Source organism: Chinchilla lanigera, unplaced genomic scaffold (assembly GCF_000276665.1).
Source record: "Chinchilla lanigera isolate Chin_1 unplaced genomic scaffold, ChiLan1.0 scaffold00028, whole genome shotgun sequence".
In the NCBI taxonomy this organism is placed as follows: Eukaryota; Metazoa; Chordata; class Mammalia; order Rodentia; family Chinchillidae; genus Chinchilla; species Chinchilla lanigera.
The window spans coordinates 15,803,499-15,830,088 of NW_004955429.1; the positions used below are offsets into that span (position 1 = coordinate 15,803,499).

Genomic DNA, 26,590 nt, shown 5'->3' on the forward strand with positions numbered 1-26,590 from the left:
AGCCAGTCTTTCTTCTGCCCCTCTGGCTAAATACAGAGGGGAGGCTTCTGAAAGGAAATCCAGTGCTGTAGACAGGGACAAGGCGAGGCACATGCCGAGATCACGCCCACCAGTGATCTTCCCAGTGGAGAAATTGGAACAAAAGTTGGATGTGTGCAACTCTCCCAGAGATAGTCTCTGTTGTAAACCGCATGATAAATGGTCAGTGTGTCTTTTATGAATTGTAGCAAAACCAAAATTAAAGATCAAACGTGGAGATTTCAGAATGTATCTGAAGTTGAATCCAATCACAACAGCATATAAACCCATTCATTCTACGGAGTGTGATGATGCTGGTCACCAACAACACGGAGATGAATGGGGTATGGTTCAAACCCTCCAGGAGCCTCCAAGCAACTCAGCAGGACCCCTGGGAATATGAGAGAAGACAGGACCACCACATTAGCTTCCTGCACAGGCTGTCTCTCCATCTGTCCCTGTTTGTGGGAATACTGTGGCTACAGTGGCTCTGGGGACCAGATGTTTGGGTACTCAGTTACCACATACCAGCCCCGGGACTCAGGTATGTTACCAGGTTCCTTTACCTCTCTGCTGCTAGTTTGAGTAACTTCAGTACACACACACACACACACACACACACACACACACACACACACACAAAGGATAATACTAAAACCTTCAGAAGGACATTGTAGTGACTAAATGTACTAATGTGCTTGAAATAGTAACATTCAGTAAGTGCTTATTAAACATTTTTAAATTTTCATTATTATCATTTTATTTTCATTATTATCATTATCAGGAATTCTGTATTTAGTGAGACTCAAGATCCCTGTAGTTTTAGCACAAATAGAACCGCTCTGTTGAGAAGGGTAGTTCTGGTTCTGTCCTCATAAAGTCTGACTTTTTATTGGGTAGAAGTGAGGTGAGGTGAGTGGGTGTCTCTCCTTATCATGATAAGATATAGATAAAAGATAGATAACATCTATCTTTTTAATCATCTTAAGTGTGCAATACAATGGCATTGAGTAATTCACAATGTCCTGTAGGCGTTGCCATCATCCATTTCCAGAAATTTTTCATCATCCCAACTTCTGTACCATTAAATAATGGGTACATGACTTCCTATCACTCCCTCCCCCAGCCCCTGATAACCTCCGACCTGCCTTTTACCCATATGAATTGGCTTATTCCAGGTACTTCGTGTAAGTAGGACCATATGATATATGTCCTTGGGCACCTATTTCACTCAGCATAATGTTTTCAAGGTACATCCATGCTGCGCAATGTATCAGAATTTCATTCCATTTTAAGGGTGAATAAAATTGCATTATTCTGTACCTGGAGATCCAATCAACTGCAGATCAAAAACATTAAAAATATTGTGTCTGTACTGAACATGTACAGACTTTTTCTTAATATTGTACTATAAGTCATACAGTATAACAATTATTTACAGAGCCTTTACATTGTATTAGGTTTTTAAAGTAACCTAGAAATAATTAAAAGTGTATAGGAGGATGCATGTAAGTTATATACAAAAATATCATTTTACATAAGGGACTTGAGAATCCTACAGATTCTGGTGCCCACAGAGGCCCTGGAACTCTCCCAGAGATCTGCAAATACCAAGAGACACATGTATAAGGTACATTTTTAAAATCATTCATATGTTGATGTACATTTGGGTTCTTTGAGCCTTTCAGCTGTTGTGAGTAAAGCTGCTATTACCACTGGTGTGGAAATATCTGCTTGAGTTCCTGATTACCATTCTTTTATTTAGCGGTATTGCCACAGCCAGAAATCCAAGAATCCAGGAACTGCTGAACTGTACAGTAACTCTCTAATTTTTGGTAGAACAGCCAACCTATTTTCCATACTGACTGCACCATTTTAAATTTCTACCCTCACTACACGAGAGTCCCAATTTCTTCCTATCTTTGCCAACACTATTATTGTGCCTTTTTTGATAGCAACCATCCACATGGATATGAAGTGGTAATTCTCTTTTTCTTTATGCTATTACCATACTCTAGCCCACTGACATTTACTGCTCCCCTTCTAAGATAGTAGCCCAAGTAGAGTTTCTCATCACATAGCCAAAGTAGGGTGTAGTTTTCAAAAATACCTTATTAAATATGAAGGAGAACAAAAAATAAAACCTCAAATATGCAAAAGGCATTGTTATAGTTTGGATCAAAAATATCCCCCCAAAGCTCAGAATTGTTCAGAATTGGATTTTTTGGGAGGTGCATAGATCATGGGTTGAATGTGGTGTCAGAGGAAGTAGGTCCCTAGGGGCATAACCTACAAGGATATATCAGGTCTGTTTGTCTTCCCATGCCTGCTCTTTGTCCCTGCTGCTGTGAGGTGAGTAGCTTTGATCCACCACCCCCTTCCACCATGATGAGCCAAAAGAAACCCTCCCTTCTTTAAGTTGCAGGTGTCAGGCATTTTGTTCCAGCTATGGAAAGCTGGCTAATAGAAGCATAAGAAGTTCAGCTTACAGAAGATCTTAGTTTATAAACTTGCTTGGAAAACAGGCCCTGCCACAATCTCCTCCTGCTTTCCTAGCCCACAGAAGAAGGAACAACTAGTGAAGTTCATCACCAAGTGACAACAGGCCCAGCCTCTTTGGCACATTGTGTCACTCACTTTCTGCCTAAGCATGGCTTTTATTTATTTGCCTCTCAAAGGTCTTTCCACTGGTCTTGCTTCTGGGTGATATTCAAATAGATGATACACAAAACTCTTATAGTTCATGGAATGAATTATGCAACCTTTTAAATAAAACCTGGTCTATAGGACAAAAGTCTAACATATATTAATGCCTATGCACATACTACCCACACAACACCATAAGGAGCCCCACAGTGTAGCTTTTTCCACAGACAACCCATTCAAAGATGACCTTGTAAGATTTATTTGCTCAAGTGCTCTCTGTTGTTGGCTTACTTGGTGTTTCAGGATCAAACCACCCCAAAACAAAAGTTCAGAGAGGAGCAGCTATTTCTTTTGTCTGTGAGCCTGGAGGTTATGGGCCTTAATTAGAGTGGTGTTTTTGTACCAAGAATCAAACTCAGGACCTTGTGCTTGCCAGGCAGGCGCTGTGCCACTGAGCTATATCCCCGCCCTTACTCAGAGTTTCTTATGAGGCTGTAACCAGTTGGCAACTGGGAGTGTGACTTGAAAGCCTTTTTTTTTTTTTCACATGCCTGGCACCTGGGCTGGGAAAATTGGACAGCTGGGATCCTCAGGCACCTCTCTGTGTTTGTCTCTCAGTTTTTCATGAGTGAATGCTCTGGTATGGCCATCTCACTGTAACCAGGAACTTTACTTGACAACTGAAGTCCCCTTCACTGGCAGCTGTGAACCTCTTCATCTCTTCATTATCACATGGGAGTGAAGGAAAACTACCAGTGCTCTAGAGTGCAACAAGACCATAGCTGTTTAAAATTTAGATATTTACAAAGAGAAATTTCAACAAGGCATCCAGTATATAAGATGCAACTAACTTGCTATAGTTTGGATCAGAAATATCACCCAAAGACCCATGTGGCAAAGGCTTGGTCTCAGTCTATGGCACTGTTTAAGAGTTGGGACCTAGTAGAAGAAAGTAGGTCACTGAAGACATACCCTTCCAGGAGACACTGGGACCCTAGACCCTTCTTATAAATTCCTTTCTTTGCTTCCTGACTTCCATGAGGTGAGTAGCCTCCTCTGCCACACAGGCCTACTTTAAAATTCTCCTACCATGATATATATGTTACTGTGTTACCACAGGCCCAGAAGTAATGGGACTGAGCTATGGCAGACTGACACCTCTGAAACCATAAGCCAAAACAAACCTTTCCTTCTTATACATTGTTTATCTCAGGTATTTTGTCACCTGTGGAATTATAACACAGGTTTTTAGTATCAATTGACTCCTTCTAGAGGAATGAACCCAACCTTCTCTGGCACGGCTGAAAGGAGCTAAATCAAGTTATTCTGAGTATTTGAGAGCTGGAAATATGATGATAGCAAGCAAGATAGAATATTAATCACTTTCTCATCACCGGGACAAAGTACCTGACACTCATAACTTGAAAGAGGAGACTCACAGTTCCCAGTGGGCTCAGTCCATGGTCAGCCAGGCCCAAGTCAGAAACAATATGGTAAAGGGCCTGGCAGAAGAAAGCGGATCACACCATGGCCACGAGGAAGCAACGAATGAGTCACACCCCCAGTGGTCCACCTCCAACTGGACCCCACCTCCAACTGGACCCCACCACCTAACAGTACATTCATCCATGAACTTATCAATGGATGAATCCACTGATGAGTATGTTACCCCGTGATCCAGTCACCTTCTAAACATGTGAGACTTTGGGCAGACATTTTAGATCTAAACCATAACGAACAGCAAGGCCACTATGTGGCTACCAGAATTTAACTTGTGGCCCAACAGATGACAGATTTCTGTCATCTGTCAAGCAAGATTCTCAAGCCCTTTGCTAGAGAATCTCTTTGCCCTCCTTTGGAAAATTAGAATAATAGTAGCAGCTACATCATGGCTTTTTGTGAAAAATATATTAGATATTTCACCAAAAGTATTTAGAACATTTTGGTCATAGAGTAGTGCCCCTCCCAAAAAAAAAAAAAAAAAAAAACCCAACACACTGTTATTGATATTCTTTCAAAATCTTAAAACTTTTGCCGTGACGCCTAGGATTTTTACTGACAAGATTCCGGCCTGATGTCCCCAACTCTCAGAAAGCACTGATGAGACTATACATGACTAGACATAAATAGAGAGAAGAATAAAAATGTTCAGATTGGTTTGACACAAAGACAGTTCTCCTTTAGTAATTATGGGGCTATAAAAAGAAAGAGTGCTGTGTTAGCCTTCTCAACACAGTTTCAGAAGAACTTGGCTCAAGGATGAATTACAGTATAGATAAGTGCTGACTACCCTCGAAGCTCCTTTGCCTGTCCGTATGGAAGTTTCAGGCCTGAATGCATCTTTTCGGGCAGCAAGAAAATTTATCAAGCCAAGAGTCTGAAAATCAGAATTGCCATGACTGAAACAAAAGCAAACACATTTCACCATTTTAAGGAAGCATCAAGGTTGAGCTTCCCAGCTGTTGTCCTCTCTGAAAGAAAATACTGGCCCCTGGGTAGAAAAAAAAAAATGGAATGTAATTATGTTGTGATGAGCTGGGGGGGAAATGGCAAAGAAAAATTGTAATGCAAAACATGATGGATGCTGTTTTGTCAACTGAAACTGCTAGAATGTGGCAGTAGAGCAAAGCAACATAATAACTCTTTCTTCTCAGCCAATCTGGCAGGCGGAAATGCAGCAAAGCACCACATCTTTTTGTGTGTTTTTTCTCCACATAATTATGTCAGGTTTGTAGAATGGATCGTAGCGTCATCAGTAATGAGAATAAAGTGGGTATAACACATTGAAGCAAAAAGCTACAGTTTTGTTGAGTAGAGATTTCTTTTTGCTGTTGTATATTTTTCAAATTCCAAGGAGACCATCTCCTCAGGTCATTTACAGGATGACAAATTGTCCATCTTTGCATTCATGGCTTCCAGGTAGCGTGGATTTTGTTTACATTGAGTCAGAGCTAATCACATGTTAGATCATGATTTATGTCGGGAAGCCTCAACTGAAAACATTAGTCAAGGAGACTTGATGTGCTGTGTGTTCTGCAGAGAATGTGGTCTGTTAGGGAGTCAATGAATGTTCCTCACGCAGCTAGATGGTGTAGGCAGTATTTTAATTTAATACGTTTTCAAAAGTATGAAATCTGAGTGATGATTCAAATATTTTAACTTAGCCAAATTACGAGAGATGAGCTTTTAATTTTAATTAATGAGGGATAAATCTTTTTCAATTTAAGAGATAACCATGGATAGAAAGAGAACATATATTTGCATGCCATAATAAAAACGACACCCCAAAGAAGAGATACCTGAACAACATATTTAACAAAAGGAGCATATATTAAATGTGCAGGTGTGTGTTTAACAAGCAACTTTGGCATCCATTGTGAGATGAAGTGGCAGCTAAAAGACAGGCACAGAGACCATTTGGGACATTATTTTATTGGTCCAGGAACCGGCCAAGGGGCCCTTGACCCTGGGCAGTGGCAGTCAGTTGGAAACCAGGCACTATCCTTGCTGGACAAAGACAAAAGACGCCAGAGTAAGCACATGCCTAGGTTGGAACAGATCTTTAGGTGGAGGATAAGGTAAGTTGCTTTGTACAGAATGATATCACACTAATATTGACTAATATTTTGTTTTTAATATCATGGTTCTTTACTCGGAGTTACTACTGCACTTAAAAGTCAAAGAACTGTTACCATACTTAAAGATTCCGAGTGTTAACCCTTTATTAGTGCAGTGGTTACTGGAATTGTTTTCTCCATTTGTGGTAGATCTTTTATTAATTCATTTAGAACGGCAGACTATTTTTTTAAAAAAAATAAAGTAACCATAGTTTTTTGACCATTTGCATATAAATTATTCATATGTATATGGTTACCATTTTTTTTCATATATAACATTACAGGGAAAAATTAAAGATCTAAAGAAGGGGGAAAATATACCATGGTTATGAGTTGGCAGTGTTGATATAATTAAAATGTCATTCTCCCTAAATTAATCCATAGATTTAATCTGATTCCAGTCATTGATATAATTAAAATATCACTCTCCCTAAATTAATCTATAGATTTAATCTGATCCCAGTCAAAATCCCAGCAGACTCTTTTGGCAAAAATTACTAAGTGAATTCTAACACTTACATAAAATAGGAAGGACATACAGCTCTAAAACAATCTTGAAAAAGTAGAGGGAATCTGAAGAACTCACACAGTCTGATCACAGGACATACCAGAAAGGTAAAGCAACCAAGAGACAATATGGCACTGGTTCAGGAATGGCACACAGGTTACTTGAGTCCATAACAGCCTCACATACTAGTCATGCGCTACAGTAATGGGACATTCTGAGAAATGTGGCACTGAGTGGTTTTGTTCTTGCATGAACATCACTGAGTATGATTATAAGCACTAAGATGGCTAGGTGATACAGGGGATAGATCTCCAGGCGATATCCCCATATAGGATCACCATCATATATGTGATCTGTCACTGCCTAAAACATCATTATGTGCTATGTGACTGTCGTCAATTGAGTTTTCAACGATGGCACTGGAACCTCAATTTTTAAATAGGCAAACACTTACAGGCATTTCAAAAAGAACTATAAATGACCAGCAAGCACATGGAGAGATGCTCATACCACCACTCACCAGAGAAACGCAACTTGAAAGCACGACGAGGCTCCCTCTGGGCTTGACAGCATGACTAATATTAAACAGATTGACAAAATCAGGTGTTATCTGGATGTAGGGCTGTTAGTACTCTTATGGGGTAAGCACAGTGGTGCATACCTGTAATTCTAGCTTCTCAGGAGGCTGAGGCAGGAGAATCCTAACTTTGAGCACAGCCTGGGCAATTTAGTGAGAACCTATCTCAAAATCAAAACCAAAAAGGACTGGAGGTGTAGCTCAGTGGTAGAGCACCCCTGGGTTCCATCCTCTGTATGCTCCCCACCAGAAAAAAAGAGGCACTCTCATATATTACTTGTGGGAGTATAAGTGGTACAACCTTTTAGAAGACTGGTGGTTTCCTATGAAGTTAAATGTATACCTACCCAGAAATTCGACCTCTAGGTTTTGTTCAAGAGAAACAAAATACTGTATATGTTCACAAGAAGACTTCTACAGTTTGGATATGGAATTCACCCCAAACTGTGTTAAAGGTGAGGCCACCTATCGATGACTGTCCTGGGAGATGATGAACTCTTCAGGAGGCGGTGCCTAGTGAGAGGTGTCTTGGGTTTGGGGGCGTGTCCTCAAAGGGGCCTGGGGACTCCAGTCTCTTCTTTTTGTCCATCACCACCAGGTGAATGGTTTTGCTCTATGTAAGCCCGCCTTGATGTGTAGCTTCCCCTACAGATTGTGGGCTGGAACCTCACATCTGGGAGCCTAAATAGGTTTATTTCTTTTTTTTTTTTTAATTTTTTGTTTGTTTGTTTTTTGTTTTCCAGTACCGGGAATCAAACTCATGACCTTGCACTTGCGAGGCAGGCGCTGTGCCGCTGAGCTAAATCCCCAGCCCTATTTCTTGTTATAGTCAATTATCTCAAGTGTCTGTTACAGTAACAGAGAGCTGACTCACACAGAAACACATACAAAATACAGTGGTGCCTCAGTTCATGGACTTAATTTGTCCTGTGATTCTGGAAAAGATGACCATGTTTGCATTTGTGTGGGAAAGAGGGCCACCATCATGTTTGTCACCTGATACAGAGTTAGCCAACAAAACAAAATTTTCCTAACACTTCTGCATGCAAACTGAATTGTTTGCAAACAAAAGAGTTTGTGAGCTGAGGTGCCACTTGTATGAAATCAAAGCAACACAATGCCCAGTAATAGGAAAAGACACACACAGTTTCTAGATCACAGTAATACAGTGGAACAGGCTATTGGTATGTCTCCAGTCTTAAAACCTTACAGTAAAGCTGGGGGTGGTGGCACATGCGTGTCGTCCCAGCACTCAGGAGGCTGAGGCAGGAGGATTGTTGGGAGTTTGAGGCCAGCCTGAGCTACAAAGTGAGCTCAAGGCAGCCTGAACTACATAGTGAGCCCCTGTATCAAAAAGACAAAAACCAAAATCAAACAAACAAACAAAAAACCTTACAGTGAACAAGAGTACACAGTGTGTGATTGCGTGTATATGCAGCTCTAGGCCAGTGTTATGGTTTATGTCTGTGTGTCCCCCCAAAGCCTCCTTCAGCCATGGGGCAGGCTATTAGAGTTTGATATGGGTGTGAGAGCTGCACCTGCCCTGGGGTGGATAGTTTGCATATGTAAGGGAGAGGAAAAGAGTGCTTGAGGGCATTCCTCCCCCATTCCGCCCTGGTGTGTGGTTTTTGCTGTTGTTCTTCCGCCCTGAGCGCTAGCTCTCTGCCTTGTGCCACTCTGCCTTATAATCTGCCAAGTACAGACTAAAACCTCCACAAACTGTAAGCAAAATAAACCTTTCCTTCCTTAATTTTGGGTGTCAGGTATTTTGTCCCAGCAATGAGAAAAAAGTAACCAAGACAGCCAGGTGAAGTAATCTGTAATGGCCAAGTCAGAGCAGGGTCACTTGGAGTGGAGGTTGACTGGAAGTGGGTGGGTTAGAATGTTCTGGGGTGATGGAGATATTGGATTGAGTGTTGGTTATGTGGGTGTCAATATTTATCCAAATGTATTAAATTGAACATTAAGATCTGTGTGTTTCACTGCATATAAATTTTACCTCAATAAAACTGAAATTTCCCCCTGAAACCGATCTCTAATATTTACATATGAAAGACCTTTAAAAATCTTCTCATGTAAAATCCCACATTAATAATTCAGGGAGCACTAATAGCTACAATTTCACAGATCAGAACTAAGAACATCTAAACTGTATTTCAAGGAAAATTTCTAACTGTTATTATTAAGCATTCGTAACCCTAGGTCGGTATCTTGGTTATCGTGTGCTTTTTCCAGTTAGCTGCTGAGAAACTTTAAGCAGCTGCTTTTCCCCACCATTATGTCCAGAGTTTCATAAGGGGAGGAGGACTTAGCATTCTCGTGGTCATTCTTGACCTTTAAATTCCTACTTCCACACTTCTCTTGATCTGTTTCTAGGTTTTGTTTCATTTCTCTTTGCACGTCACTTCCTTCCCAGAGAACCAGCAAAATCTTTTCACCCCATACCACTGACTTGAGGTTCTATGTAGAGTCCACCCGATTGCATTTCAAGCACTTTATTATCACAGCGCAACTCATCAACTGTGAATGTGCCTCTGGGAGCTTTTCCCCTTTTTTTTTACACTTGTTGTTCAGCATCTAGCTGTACAGCTGGGCTTCCTCCTTCTTTGTTTAACTTTTCCTCATTCCTCACTCGCTGGCTGCAGCCCCCAGCCCTCGTTTTGCTGTTTCTCTTCTCCCCTGTGCAGACTCCAAGGACTGACTTTCAATGTGTCCAAGGTCCACTGGGGCATTATGCTCAGATCTCAGGCAGACATTTGAAGCTAATACATTTTTTCCCTTTCACCAATTTCTATGCACAGGGAGATATGGAAAATTCTCACAAATATATCCTTCAACTTGAAGAAAGTAGGTGGAGAATGTAACTTTGCAACTCTGGGGAAGAGAATGGAAAACGCTTGAAGAATGGAAAATCTCACACATCCACCAGATCTCAGAAGGGGCCATTGTCTGGAGGTTCTGCTGTGTGGGGAAAATGACTGAAAGCCCGCAGGAGGGGGCACATCCCTGTGAGGGTGGCTGCCTGGGTGGAACTCGATAAATGAGTGCATGGTGGAGAGCAGGGTTCCAGCAATCACAGCTGGCTCAACACATGCCCACCCAAACTCCATGCCCTCAAGTCACATAAAACCCAATAAAAACAACTGAGTCCACAGATTGTGGCTCACAGGAGAAGACAAATGAGTGTTAGATCAGAGGGGAAATGATCAAGGAGAAACTTGTCCTCTACCAGCAGGGCAAATAACAGATTGGAGCAGACGGATACTATCAAAGCAGCACAAGATGAAAGAGATGGCCTGCGATTATGTACATCCATGTTGTGTGCCTCCCAGCTCTCCACGTTCCTGGGGAAAAATAACCAGGGGATGAAGAAATAAAGACAAGAGACGAAAGCTGAGGTCATGTGGAGCCCTCTCTGTCTTGATAGGAGGAAAGGAACTGCCCAATAACTATAGAGCTGCTTATTTATACACTCAGGAGATTGATATTAGTTTTAACCTCTCTGCCTAGCAACCAGTTTGCAAGCTGAAGCAGCTTGTTTACATGGCTGGAGGAGCTCCCTATGTTCTCCAGTGGGCTTTGTCTTAGCCCCACACATGTGATTTCCTTTCAGGTTCAGCCACTCCCTACACATCCATAACAACATTGCCTGGAAATAGCAGTCAAAGAACTCAGTCTGGAGGAAAACACAACCTAAAGAGCAGAAGAAGACTTCTACATGTGTTTTATGATAAGGGAAAACTAAAAAAAACAAAAACAAAAACAAAAACAAAACTCTATGAACTCACTGAGACTGGCTCATTCCTGAGGTCATACAGTGATATAACAAAGAGGGATGAAAAGAAAAGCTGAAAATACAAGGAAAAATAGACTCTGTTCTGGCTAGATCTCCCTCCAGAAAAAGCCCTTATGTGCTCATAGGTGGGTGGCTGAATCTGGTATGTGTGCTGCTGGGATCAAGGATGTGATGTTGGGACTGATTCAAGTGCAATGCTAGCATTAACTGTGTGAGTGCTACCTACCCTTAGGCTGGGTAACTTGGATAAAATATAAAAGTCAGAAAGAAGGCTGCTGTGATCATCTCTTGCTTGCTGCTTGCTGCCTTCTGCCTGCCCTGCTTTGCCATGGACTGTTTCTCCTCTGTGATGCCCCTCTGCCATGCCACCCTGCCTTGGAGCCAGCCAAATATGGACTGAAACCTCTACAAACTGTGAGCTGAAAATAAACCTTTCCTCCTTTAACTTTGGACATCTGGTATTTTGTCTCAGTAATGAGAAAAGTAACTAAAACAGACTCCAAGGACTATTACAGGTCTAAATAACTTAGGTCAAGAGATGGAATATGTAAGCATAATCAAATTTTTAATCTTGGGAAAAGGTTTCAGATACAATAATTTCAGAGGAGAAATACAAGAAGACTAAAGCAATTAAAGAAAAGATGATAGGTTTCAAGAAATGACAAAGATAAAGGAAGATAAGGATAATTAGAATCCCTCAAATACAGAACCCAAGACATTGAGCAGAAAGATATATTAGATATATAGCGTTATATTAGATATATTAGATATATTAGCGTTAAAGATCCCTGTAATGAATGAATCACAATCTCAAAAGTGTACAACATTCCTTAGACCTGGTTAAGTTATTGGATAGACAAACAAGTATTTTTTTTCCTTGAGACAGGGTCTCACTGAGTAGTTCAGTCTAGTCATGAACTCACCCTGTAGCCCAGGCTGGTCTGAAACTCATGGCAATCCTCCTGCCCCAGCCTCCCAAGTACTGGGATTACAGGTGTGCTCCACTGTGCCTGGCAACAAGTATTTTTTTAAGGGACAAAAATCAACCGTGGATCCCTCCATAGCAGCACTGAAAGCCAGTAAACATCACAGAAGAGTAAACATTGGTAGTGTTTGGAGGGAGGAAAGTATGGGTCCAGAGAAGCATGGCCAACCAAACAGTTCCTTGGGTTGAGGAAACAGGAAGTTAAACTTAACCATGACAGGACCCAAGGAATAATGCATCTTGTTTTTTTTTAAAAAAACCTTGGTAATAAATATGATCAATGATAAGATTCAAATTTATTTTTAATTCAGTAATAGAGAAAAGGTAGTAAAAAGGCCAGTGTTACATCATATAAACACAAGAAAGTTAAAGTCATATAAACACAGACCAAAAACTAAACCAATTACAAAAATATTTTTTGAGCTAAATGTAAGTGTTAGGACACTTGACAGAAAAAGAAAAAGAAAATATAACTCTTAAAGTGCTGGTGAGGGAAAGAAGTATAAGAATACAAATCTCATTCCACACCAGGTAGTCAATAATTTTTTTCCAAAACTGAGACATGTAAATAAAAATATACAATAAATCCAGCTGTCTAATTGCTTTTAACCTTAACGAAATTTTAAGGGGCATCTCATGATTAAAAACCATTTCCCTGACATTCAGCAGTTCCTTCAGTTTCACCCAAGTTTTCATTCTTTTATCAAAGTCAAATATTAGATATCCTTCAAAAAACATATACATTCTTAGAAGTCTGTCTGGAATGATATTCATTTGGTGTTTAAGACTGTTTTCTTCCTTGGTGGAATTTTCTGTAGGGTTTTGTGTTTTTGCTTTGGCTTTCATTTAAAAACTTTTCCTATAGTTCTTATTTTTTTCATTTTATGAAAACTTTAATACTTTTTTGAAATAAACATGGGAATGGTCACTACAATTTAGAAAGGCAATAGTGAAGCAAAGTAACTCGCCCTAGCAGAGTAGGACTTTTCGAGGCTACTATAGGAATTAAACAATGTGTTGCTCGCAGAGGAGCAGCATGGAGACCATAAACTGACTTGTGTTTATATGGAAATGCGGTGCATATTTGATCTGACTTACTAAATCAGTGGGAATAGCGAGCATGGCAGCATATGCCTATAATCCCAGCACTCTTAAGAGGCTGAGGCAGGAGGATTGGAAGTTTGACCCAAGCCTGAGCAATTTGGTGGCTTAACACAACCCTGTCTCAAAACAAAAAGGGCTGGGGTTGTAGCTCAGTGCAAAGGCCCTGGGTTCAATCCCCACTTCAAAAAGAGGAGGGAGGTGTTATTTAATAAATGCTGTTAGGGAAAATGTTTAGATATTTGAGAAATAAGCTGTAAAACAATAAATTCCTAATGTTTGAAAGTTTTAAGAAGGGGCCAGGTGTGGTGTCACATGCCTGTAATCACAGCACTTGTGAGGCTGAAGCAGGAGGATCATTGCAAGTTGGAGGCCAGTTTAGGCTACATAGTGAATTCAAGGCCTGTCTGAACTACCAAGCAAGACCCTGACTCAAAAAGCAAAACAAACAAACAAACAAACAAGCAAAAAAGAACAAAGTTTTAAGAAGGGGAATAAGAAATTATAAATGATATCTGAATAGGAAAGGAGGATCATTATGAAGCCCAAAGAAGAAAATTAAAATGATGTTAAAATTGGCAACTTGAAACTTTAAATGTTTGTGAAAAACCACCAGAAAAAAATTAAAGTACAATGTGAAGTAGGAAAAATTTTCATCACATAGTTAATAGGCAATTATTTAATATCTTCCATAAATGAAGAACTTGTCATTTAAGAAAATACATAAATGAGAAGGACAGAGATGTCACAAAAGAAAAAACAAAAATAGTCCAAGTGAGCAGTTTTATTTTACTTATAAATGTGCATATCTGAAAACTGTGAAATTCTAACTTGATTTGCTTTCCCAAAGATCAAATTGGAAATTTAAAAGCTGAATAAAACACAATGTACTTGAAGTTCAGGCAATGTGCACTTTTCTAGAGTTAAAGTGACACAATATTTTCTTGCAGGACAATTTGGCAACATAGCATATCAATAACCTTAAAAACATGCAGATCCTTATATGCCACAATTTCACTTTCAGGAACTAAAGCTAAAGAAGTAGTTGAGAATTACACGAGGAAAAATTTTTTTGCAACATTGCCCATGGTGATTGCAAACGTCTCCTCCCCACGTTTTCATAAGAACTCCTGTGCCAGCTGCACCCCGCAACTAACTGCCTGCCACAAGAGATGAGGACATGCGCATACTTACTCTTTTCTCTCCACTTTTTCCTCGGCATATGTTGTGTGTGTTAAATAAAAGTAACGGAAGGCCCTTGTCTTGGACTAAACTCCTGCACAGAGCAAGATGACATCACTCGTGATAAGTTTCGTAGCTCTAGGATGAAACCAAGCTGTTTATCTGACCTTCTTTCCAGACATCTGATTAGCAAAACAGTTGGATTTCCCAATGATATGATCATGAGTTTCAGTTGACATGGCCATGACATTCCCTGTGCCAAAAGAATTAATCTGCAGTGACCTAACAGTGATTAATCAGATATTTTCCTTTTTGTCTCCCTACCCCTCCTGTGATGGATTGACAGCTGGTATCCAACTTGTAACACCCAGCTGAACTGAATCAGTGTGGTGCTGGATGTGGGACAACCACCTCAGGACTGTTGCCAACAACATAAAAAGGAGAACTGGAGAGGAAGAAATGGAGGGGCTGTTGTTTCCCTTGGGGCTTTTGGTTCCCTTAAGGCTGTTGGTCCTCCTGGAGGAGCTTGTTATGCTGGCTTTCCTGATATGAATCTGGCTGTTCTCATTGTCAGAGGAGCTTGGGACCTCATTGTTGCTGAGGATGGTTGTGGTACTTTTCAGGGGAGCTCTGGTCCTTACTTTGAGTGTCACTTCCTGGCTCCAGTGCAGATCCCTCAGCCCGCTGGCACAGATCCTTCATCCCACTGGTGTAGACTTTCTAGCTGTCACTGCACCTTTGGGCCTTCCCAGTGCAGCTCCATGAAACAGACTTGCATGAGACGTTGTCATGGGCTCTAGGCCTCTGGTTGGACTCGTGGGGGGTGAACATTGTCATGGGCTCTAGGTTTTCAGCTGGACTCATGAAGGACATTGCTATGGGATCCAGGCCCTCAGCTGGATTCTTTGGGTCTTTAGTGTATGGACAGATTTCCTCCACTCCTTTGTCTTTGTCTCTTTGGGTGACTACTATAAAATAATCCTATGAATTTTGTGTCATGTATTAAATTGTTTTCCTTGTAAACCCTGACTACACCTTCCTTACAAGAAAAGCAACTTTCAAGTGTCTAGGCAGCCTGCTCAAACTCACTGAGTTTAGCGCTGATCTTTCTTTATCTCATCTTCAGATCTCATGGGGCTGAACTCTCACTAGGGTTTGCTTGCATCTGAGCTTTTGTTAAAAAGAAATCTTCCATGGCCCTTGGGCTCTTCTAGTTAGAAGACCCTGATCACTAGATCACTGGGCTGAAGGGGACATTACAGTGTTGCCCAACCTAGGCCAGGAGTCAACAAACTTTCTTGAAAGGTGAATATTTTAGAGAGTGGGTGTTTAAGCTTTGCAAACTATATATCCAGCAAGATTCTCTGTTGCAAATACTCAGCTGCAGTTTGAAAGCAACCATTGCAAAATGTAAATAAATAAGCATGGTGTGGCTGTGTTCCAGTAAAACTTTACTTACAGGCACTGAAATTTGAATTGAATGTACTTTCATATGGCACAAATTAGCTTTCTTTTGATTTTTTCCAAATCATGGAGGAGCCATTCACAGTTTTCATGTTACACAAAAATAGCTGTAGGGCTGGACCGGGTCTGTGCCTGTGCTTTGCCAACCCCTGCTCTCGGCCAACAGAGATGGCTCAGTGTAGCACTCTTCCAGGCTGAGAGATTCTCTCCAGTGTATTTCTCTTATTTATTCTGCATATGCTTCTCCCACCCCGCCATTAACATCATCTTTGATTTGCAGGAAATGGATTTTTTTCCAAAAGAAAAGCAAATAAAGGGTAAGATGATAGGTAAGGTTATTTTGGTACTTCCAGGGGAGTCCTCTGTGAATGCAGATCTGGATTAGGTAGGCCCAGGCACTCCAACTATACACAATTACATAGGAGTTAGCATGAATAAAAGAGAAGTTTGCAACATCTAATGTATCCATGAATTAGTCAGTGGTCATCACTTGTTGCCAGCATCATAAAAGGGAGAGAGCTGCACACAATGTGCCTCTTCTTTTTTCAGTATTGGGGATTGAAGGAAGGGGGGCTATGACATTGAGCTATACTCCCAGCCTTTGAGACCCTTTTAACTCAGGGTCATAATAAGGTGCCCAGGTTGTGTTTCAATTTATGATCCTTCTGCCTTAGCCTCCCCAGTGGATGGAATTACAGGTTTATGCCACCACACCCAGTACAATGGGCCTAGTGAAGGAGGTGCATAGCACCATCTGAGATGTCATCTTGCCCAAAAAACCTACATCAGATAAAGCTGACAGATCTTGTTATGGCAGAGCAGGGAGGAAACACTCACAAGAAGCAGGGAATATCAGAACAAATAAAATTTATATAGCTGGGGGACAACAACACAACATGGGATCAGAAAATGTCAACTCTGGGCTTTGTTCTCTGGAGTTCTTTTTATCCTTTACAGGTTTCGATGATAATCACATTACCTTACTTTGGAAATTTACAGGAATTCACAAGGTTCAGGGCTTTCCAGTCCCAAGATTTACATTTCCCAGATGTTAGTCAGGCAGGGTGGTGTTCAATTCTAGCTTGCCCCACAGTTTGGCTTACCTGCTTGTTCCTCCAGATAATATCTTCTTCCTCTGTGTGAGTTTATGGATAACTAAGGGGGGAGGGGGTGAGGAGTGAGTTTATCTAAGTTTAAGTGACTCTAAAATGGAGTTCTAAGGAAACAGAATAGAGTCTCTTCTGCCATGTCATTCCCCCCTCAAGGACATATTTTCCATATCTGGGATACATATAGTCTTTCATATGGTGGTGGCTCATATTCTGTAGCTTCTTTAGGACCATCATCTGTACCAGATCTATAAGGCTATGGAGATTACTGGGACTCCTTATTAATGAACAAAAACTGATTAATGTTATTCCAGACAGCTGTTTTTTTATTCATCAATTGGAGTCCTATCCAATAATCTTTCCCCACCTCAAGGGATTTTTATTTAATTATTTTAACAAAATTTTGATGACCTATGCAAACTCAATCACAAGACTTAACACATTAAGTTTTGAACAATGAGAGATTCTAAAATCATAACACCGAAATAATAATATTCATCACATTTATAAAACCAATTTTAACATCATTTTGAGCAGCTGGCAACTTAGTACAAACATAGCTTTAATTTAGGTAATATTTATCTATAAGCCAAATTAAATTACAGAAAATTGCTTTGAAAATACAAAAATACAAGAGGAAGAAAAATTTGTTGAGCTCAAACAGCTGTTTACAGATTGGACAGAGACACAAACAAACAAAAGCACATATACAAGACAATTTACTTATAAAATCAAAGTGCACTGAAATATATTTTTGGCCAAATTGAATTACAATTTTTTAAGTTTGTAATTATAAACAGACTAGTCAGAACTTTTTTTTATAGGTCAATTAGCAGATATCTCTTATAAGAGAATTTGGAGAAAATAAAAACTTTTTATCTATAACTAATACATTTTTAGTATTTCATTTTCTCTTAAGAATACCAGCAACTTTTATGTCCCTTTCTTTTATGTAGCTTCCAGCTTAGTTATCTCAGTACACTGTCACATAGTTAGGCCTTTTCTTCTAGCAGTGTTCTTGGGATCTCACTCTGTAAGACTTAGTATAATTCAGGTTAATATTGTCACTTATGTAGACTTTCCTTTTTTTAACAGCACTTGTGGTATCCTTCTGTAAGACTTAACACAGCAAAGATGTGTCTAAAAAAATAATAAAGATTTAGGCCAGTCAGAAAATAATAGCAATTTTATATAGAGCTATATTCCTGGTCTTGATCACTGTAGATTTTATTGGTTGCATTCTCTTAGTCACTGAAAAAATTCTATAAGACTTAAATCTGATTGAGGCTTTTGTATAGTATAGGCTAAGACTGAATTTTACAGAATTTGATTTTTATATTTTAGACAAATTTTAAGTGATTTTTAAGATTTTTCTAGCTCTAACAGCCTATTGGTGCCTTTACTTTAGTTCCCTGCCTGGCTGTATCTTGTTCCCTGGGCCTGGATACATGTGACATCCTAGCACCTGTTCTTAGGATCTGATTATAACCTTTATATGTTTTTGTTTTGTTTTGTTTTTGTTTTTTCTTCCAGTACCAGGAATCGAACTCATGACCTTGCACTTGCTGGACAGGCACTTTTGCCACTGAGCTAAATCCCCAGCCCCTAACCTTTATATATTCTTAAAAGTCAATTGAACCATGGTGATTTCTGTCCCACTTGTGAATCAAATCTGTCTGTATCTGGCTCCTATTTTGCTATGATTATGCCCAAAGAGTTCACTACCCGCTATAGATGTTATAGCCATCTGTGATGTAAGAGCAGTGACCTTGCCTTTGCACATGAAAGGGTGGAAGCCCGTGCACTCCATGCTGACCTTCACCGACTGAGGCTTAGAAAAGGCAAGCCATGTTTGTCAATTGGCTCCAGGACAGAGGTGCAGTCCCTGGGTGCCCTGAGCCAGGGTACACCACCTGTGTTCCCTGCTACAGTTGACTTGATGTTTCATCAAAGCAGGCATTTGGGTTCCTCCCACCTCGCTTGTCCTTGCCTGGCTGCAGGCTTACCTGAGCAACTTGGTTTCCACTGTGTGCTGCTGGCTTGCACCCACCAGTTCAAAAACCCAGAGATCCATAGCACATGCAAAAACTTGTATCTCATCTCAACAATCACCATCAGTAACAATAGGCATGATAGTTACTCCTTTTAAATTTAGATCAGCTTTTCCTAGTACAAGACCAATTGTTCCCTCAGGTAGAGGACCCCAAATTGCTGTAGGAATTGGGATAAGTTTGTACCTCTGATAAGAGTGACTCTGCAAGTCACAGGAAGATCTAATCCTGCACTTTGTAACAGTTCTTGTGACACAAAAGACAAGGGAATACAAAAGAAAGCATCCTTTAAGTCTAACACAGTATACCAGGTCCAGGTAGATGGAAGCAAATTGAACAGAGTATAGGTGTTGGAACAGTGGGGTGAAGGGTAACAACCAAAGCATCGACAGCTCGAAAGTCTTGAACTAGGCAATATTCACCGGTCCCAGGTTTAAGGACTGGCAAGAAAGGTATATTCCAGGGGAACTGACAATCTCTTAGTATACCTGCCTCAAGCAGCCTCCAAATGTGAGGCTTAATTCCTCTCCTAGCTTGCATGGCCATTCGGTATTGTCTCAGGTAAACTGGGTTGGCATATTCCACAAATTCTACTATCACTGGGGGCACATGAATCACCAATCAGAGGGATTGTCTTCTGCCCAAACCTTGGAAAAAGCTGAGTCCAAGAGGGGAGAGCAGATTGCTCTCCAGCATTGGAATCTAGGAGGCCATATTCCTCCTGCATGGGTAAAGTAACAGTCAAAACATGAGCTTTAGAGAGGAGTCTTCTCCTGTGAGTAAAATAGTTTCCTGAAGAGTAAAAGAAATTTGCACCCATAGCTTGCAAAGATCTTGGCCCAGGAGAGGGGAGGGACAGTCAGGCATAAGGACAAAAGAGTGACTGCTTGCCTCCCAAGCTGAACCTGTGATGGCTCACTAAAAGAACATGTTAAAATCTGATCAGTTGCCCCTAGAACATGTACTTTCTGACCTAGAAGTGGGACTATCCACTGAGTTACTACTGATAGATCCACACTGGTATCTACCAAAAATCGAAAAGGTTTTCCCTCCACAGTTGCCGTTAACATGGGTGCTCTGGGGCTGAGAGACAGAGAACCATGATCCCATCATTCTAAAACTTCCCTTGTCTCCCCTACAGATACTTCCTTTGTTTCTTTCTCTAGCAGCTTTGGACATTCCTGCTTGAAATGTCCCTTCTTGTAATAGGCACTCTCGTCTAGAGGAGTGCAGCGTCCTCCCTGCTGAGGCCGTTTGCCCTTTCCCCCTTTTCCTCTAGTTCCTGACTGAGCTTCTTTCTTGGAAGCTGCCATCATTACCTTTGTCTGTCCTTGCTGAAGTTTCTATCCCTTTTCCTCTCTATTATGAAACACCTTTTGGGTGACCTCAACCAGCTGAGACAAGTTCATCCCTGCAAATTCTTCCAGCCTCTGTAGCTTGTGATATATGTCAGGGGCCAACTGAGCAACAAAAGCCATGTTGACTGTGCAGATATTTGGGGCAGCTCTGAATCAAACAATGTGTACATTCCATAACCTCCATGCGGTGCTTAAGAAACACAGTGGGGTTTTCAGATGGTCCCTGATGCACTTCCACTACTTTGTTTCAAAGTAGTGGGGCTGCGAGCAGCACTAAGTAGCCCTTTTCTTGATGCCCGGTGGTGTGCTTCCAGTCACTATAACTCCACAGCGTTATGATCCCAGTTAAGGGTCTCCCGGGACACAACCTGAGACACTGCCTGTTTCTTCCTGTTCAGTCCCCTGCTGTCTAATCTCACTCGATCCTCAGCTGCCTTCCAAATTCTTTCCCTTTCCTCTGAAGGAAACAAGGTTAGCAGTATCTGTTGACAATCATCCCAAGTGGGGCATTGAGTTTTAAACACTGACTCCAGCAAAGTAATCAAAGCCCGAGGCTGTTCTGAAAAGGGAATTCTGAGTTCTCCAATTATACAGGTCAGTAGTGCTGAAAGGAACATACAGCAAGGTAGACTGAGCATTTCCCCCTGGCCCTGGTATGGTGGCCTGCCAGAGGGGCAGAACAGGAACTGGGTCCGAGGAAGAAACTTCTTCATCTGGTGTAGTGGAATCTACCATAGGCTCTGGGGAGGGCTGCCTACAGCAGTGAGGAGGGCAAAAGACAGGATAGGGCAGCAGTGGAGCAGAAAGACCAAGGATGGGGTCATCTTCTTTAGGTGCTGAGAGGAAGACAGGGTGCTTCTGCTTTGAGGACCTCTCTTTGATCACTAGAACTTGATCAAGAAACCCACAGATACACATTCCGTGCCATTGAGGCAGCATCTGAAGTGCATGCCACCAGGAATCTATATAAGGAAATTTATCTGGGTGCCCAGGCTTCCCCATGACAACATCCCACACTCTGATGGCTACTTGAGGATCAATTGTTCCATCCTCTGGCCATCCAACACCAAAAGAGGGCTACTCTAGCTCACACAAAGTGCAAAGCTTTTTTGACTTCATCTTTATCCCACAATCAACCTTGAACTTGTCAAAGTTCTTAATCATACAGTTCAGAATGGTTGGCTTGCTGCCTGCTGAGCCTATGATCACTGGATGTGGAACAAAAGGTGAACAGTTTACCTCAGCAAATCTTCCCTCCCCTACTCACCCAGAAGTACAAACAGGAGTCCAAGGCTAACAAAGTTAGAGATGATGGCCATGGTCATGGTGATGCAAAGTAGACAGGTCAGATCTGAATCCTTCTGAGTCTCCAGATGTAGAACTACAAGAGACAGGAAAGGTAAAAGGAGGGCAGCCACCAGTCCTCTGAACCAGATGATGGATTCAGGTGTAACCTGAAAGCTCAGGCACATTTGAGGGACAGAGAACAGACAGACAAAGCAGTCCCAGGAAGTGCTAACCACTCCCAACCATGAATTCTGAGTACTTTGAAAAACCAGAACTGACCAAATCTACCCTGAATTCAGAGGCAAAATGCTGACCAAATTCTTGGCCATGCCCAGACCAGATGGATGCCACATCCAGGAGCCTGGGCACATCAAACTGTCAGTCTGGAAAAAGAAACAAGTCCCTGGATGCACCCAAAGATGGAGCCAAATTCTTAGATTCTTACCTAGGTTGGGATTCAGGGTCTGATTGTTCCATCTCGAAGCCACAGTGTCCTGTCCCACAGTGTCCTGTCCCATCCCATGTGGCCAGATGAAATCAGCCAAGGAGCCCTGCCACCTGAAAACCGACCGGCAAGGCTAGGAGGCACAAAACCTCCTCAAATGAGGGCCCATCTCATGAGGAATCTCACTAGGGCCTCCAAAATGTTACGGCTGAGCAGCAAGGAAACACAAGAGGCTGAGAATATGAGAACAAAGGAAATTTATTCAGCTGGTGGATACCAATCCAACAGAGTTAGACAATGACCACCCTGGGGCTTTGTTCTCTGGAGTTCTTTTCATCCTTTACATGTTTCTATGGTAACCACATTACCTCATATTTGAAATTTACAGGAATTTATAAGGTTTAGGGCTTTCCAGTTCCAAGATTTACATTTTCCACATGTCAGTTAGTCAAGCAGGGTGTGGTTCAATTTTAACTTGCCCCACAATTTGTCTTACCTGTTTGCTCCTCCAGATAACATCTTCTTCCTCTTTGTGTGGGTTTAAGTATAACTAAGAGGGGAGGGCATGAGGATTGAGTTTATCTAAGCTTAAGTGACTCTAAAATGGAGTTCTCAGGCAACAGAATAGAGTCTTTTCTGCCATGTCAACCTAAGTACAAATTTATAGACAGTACTGAGGCTAGAGGGAGTTGTTAAAAAAAAAAAAAAACCACAATGGAGTATACTCAGTAAAATCCAGGCTATGGGAAATTCTGTTGGGTCAGCAATTCCCTTCTTTCAACAGTAAAATTTAGCCAGGTGTGGTGGTGCACACCTGTAATCCCAGCACTCAAGAGGCTGAGGCAGGAGGATTGCTGCAAGTTTGAGGCCAGCCTTGGCTTCATAGTGAGTCAAGGCCAGCCTGAACTGCATAGTGAGACACTGTCTCAAAAATTGACCCTAGATTTAAAGAAATGTAAAAGCAGATCAACCAATAATCATGTATGCTCAGGGAAATGTGAACCCTGGTAATTTCATGATATTAAGAATTTATTGCTCATTTTGTGTAATAGTGATATTATAGAGTGAAGATTTCTAGTGTAGAGATAAACAGAGTCTTTTACAGAGGTCTGTTTGGCTGGTTACAATGACTGGGGTGTTCTTTTCAGTGTTCTCAGGGGAGGGGGACTCAGTGGAGCACTGAGATGAAGCAGCATACCATTTGGATCACTACTGATGTCACAGAGTGTGCACATGGAGCCCGTGATAAAATCTCTCCACTTACATAACTGCTTGGACATCTCCACAGTAGAAAACTTAAAAAGCAAAAGCAGAAGACAGTTTGATAAATTTGGGGAAATCCTTGTGTCTCATATCACAACCAAAGGGCTAACGTGCTTAATGTGTAAAGTGCCTGGAAATCTAGAACAAAATGAAATAATAACCTAATAAAAACAATTTTTGCCAAATGGCAGAAAAAATATAAATGTCCCTAAGACGTGAAAACATGCTTAACTTCACTCATACGAGAAATGAGAATCAAACTACAGGAAGAAAACATTTGTCACCTATCAGATGGTCAAAAATCTGAAAGATTAAGAACCTGCTCTGTTGGTAAGGGTGAGGGAGGAAGAAGCCCTGTCACGTAGTACACTGTGGGACAGCCTTCAAGGACATGTATTTGGCAATGTTGATATTGAAAATATGTTTGACCTGTGACCAGTCAACCCCATATCTGTGATCAAATCACACAGATATGCCTGGCATACCTATGAAATGATGCTTGGTTTATGTCTTTGTTACTTTTGCATTGTTGGGGCAAAATACCCAATACCCACAAGTTAAAGGAGGAAAGGTCTATTTCAGTTCACAGTTTGTAGAGGTTGCAGTCCATAATCAGTTGGCTCCAAGGTAGGATGGCGTGGTAGAGGGGCATCACAGAGGAGAAACAGTTCATGGCAGAGAGTGACTCATGAAAGTATAGGGTGGATTTTTTAAATTAAAAAATGAAAATATAAGATTTATGTTGGGTTTTTTTTTTTTTGGTGTCCTAAATCATCTCCAGTTCCTTGGGAATCCATCATCCATCAAGTCTGTCCCAGAATTTCTCTTACTGTCCTCAAGTGTCTGGGTGTCTGCTGAGCAATAGTTGTCATACATATTTATTAAGGAACCCTTTAATATTTATTAAAGACCCTGGGTAGTGTTGGTAGCTGGTGTGGGTTCCTCGTCCTGTGGACTTCTCTTTCTTCTCCCTCTCCTCCTTCTTCTTCTCTCCCTGCCCATTTCTCTTCCTCTTTCCCTCTCTTCTCCCAGATCCTCTGACACAAACCATCTGTGAACTGGGAGTGGTAGAGACACCTGTGAGGCAGTCAGAGCTGGTGTGGGAACCCCAGAACCCCACAGACACCCAGGAGAGAAGAGCCGTGTTGTGATGTACCTTTGTCGGCAGTTTCACTGGCTTCCCTGTTTGCTCCCATCCCAGCAGTAATGGATGCAGCTTAGATGCCAAGGCCAGCTGTGCGCACTCCCTGTCCCTGTCAACACCCATCAGAGGCTTAGGAAAAACAGCTGCGTCCTGATGTCTCCATCCATCTGATTCCAACACTTGCTCTCCTCCTAGAATTCCTCTAAATTCTGATATGCAAAGAGGGTGCCTTTTTCCACTACTAGTGTAGCTTATAAATTTAAAATAGATTTTCTTTTCAATTTTTAATCTTTATCAGTTCATGTTTGCAGTACGTAATGATCACATTCCTTGTAGGGAGTTGGTCCACGCACATAACACATCTTAATTCTTTTTTCATCACCTTTCTCTCCTTCCATCTTTTGGTTCTCTTTCCTTTTGCAAAAGATCTATCTTCCTATTTCCTATTATGTATCTTTTATTTTGCTCTTTATCTCTAATTTGGGTCTCTTATATAAGAGAAACTGGGGAAAAGGGAAAAAATGCAAGTCAGTTATACTATTAGTGTTTTTTAGTTCATTGAAAAGGAAGGTTTGTGTTAATATCAACTGGAGAAATTGTAAGGCCCATATCTTGTACTCTGAATAACTACTTTAATGATAACAATATGTAATGTATTAACTATTGTTATTCTGCTATTATTTTTATGAAATTTTGTTTTACCTTTTTTCCATAAAATAAAAAAATTTAAAAAGAGAAACTGTGATATCTAAGCTTGTGTGTCTGATTTATTTACTTAACATTATGGTCTCAAGGTGTACTAATTTTCCTACAAATGACCCAAGTTTATCTTTCTCTGGGGAAGAGTAAATACCACATTTTCTTTATCCATTCATCTGTTGATGGATATATAGGTTGCTCTTTAGCTATGCAAGTTTAGCTATTATGAGTTTTGGTACTATAAACATGGGTGTGCATGCGTCACTGCAATATGCTATCTTTAACTCTTTGGAAAATATCTAGAAGGGCAATAGGTGGGTTGAATGGAATTTCTAGTTTTAGGGTTTTTTTGAGGAATCTCCATACTAATTTCCATAATTAGCTGTGTGAGTTTACATTCTCACCAACAATGTAGAAGAGTTCCTTTTTCTCTGCAGCCTCTCCAGCACTTGTTATTATTTGATTTCTTGATGAAAACCATTCTTTGTGGAGTAAAAAGAGTCTTGGTGTTGCTTTAATTTGCATTTCTCTAATGACCAGCAATAGTGAACACTTTTTCATGTATATATTAGCCATTTGTACTTCTTCTTTTGAGAAGTGTCTATTCATGCCAGTTGCCTATTTTTTGATTGGGTCTTTTATTGGAGGGTCTCATTGTTTTGAACTCTTCATATATTGTAAATATTAGTCCTCTGTCTGAGGAATAGCTGGCACTTTTTCCCATTCTGCAGGTTGTCTCTTCACTCTGTTATGACCTTTGATGTGTAGAAGATTTTTCATTTGATACGATCCCATTTGTTGATTTATGGATTGTTTATTATGCGACTGGGGCTCTTTTGAAAAAGTCTTTGCCTATGCCTATACCTTTAAGAATTTTACCTATTTCATCTTCCAGCATATTAAGTGTTTCTGTGTTAACATTTAGGTCTTTAATCCATGATTTTAGTTTAATACAAGGTGAGAGATATGGGTCTAGATTCAGTCTTCTGCATGTGGATAGCTAGTTTTCCCTAACACCATCTGTTTAAAAGACATTCTTTCCTCCAGTGTATTTTTTGGCCCTTTTGTCAAAGGGGTATATTATGGCAGAGGCATGTGGTGGGGAAGTCTGTTCACCCCATGGCTGTGTGTGACAGAGAGAGAACAGACTTGGCCTTGCAATATCCTTTGAGGCCACACCTCCAGTGACCTAAAAACTCCCACCAGACCCCACCTCCAAAGACATCACCACCTCTTGATATTGCCTTGGGCTAGGACTAAGGCTTTCCTGCATGGGTCTCTGAGGGGCATGATATTCCAGGTCCTAACCACAGCATCTGGCCTGGACCAGAATGAAGACA

General features: G+C 40.9%; 1 protein-coding gene across 2 annotated transcripts in view; it reads left to right on the forward strand.

The window, feature by feature from the left end:
* The window catches only part of Mgll (monoglyceride lipase), a 200,616-nt gene that overhangs the window by 43,340 nt on the left and 130,686 nt on the right, over positions 1-26,590 (forward strand). The window lies entirely within an intron of this gene.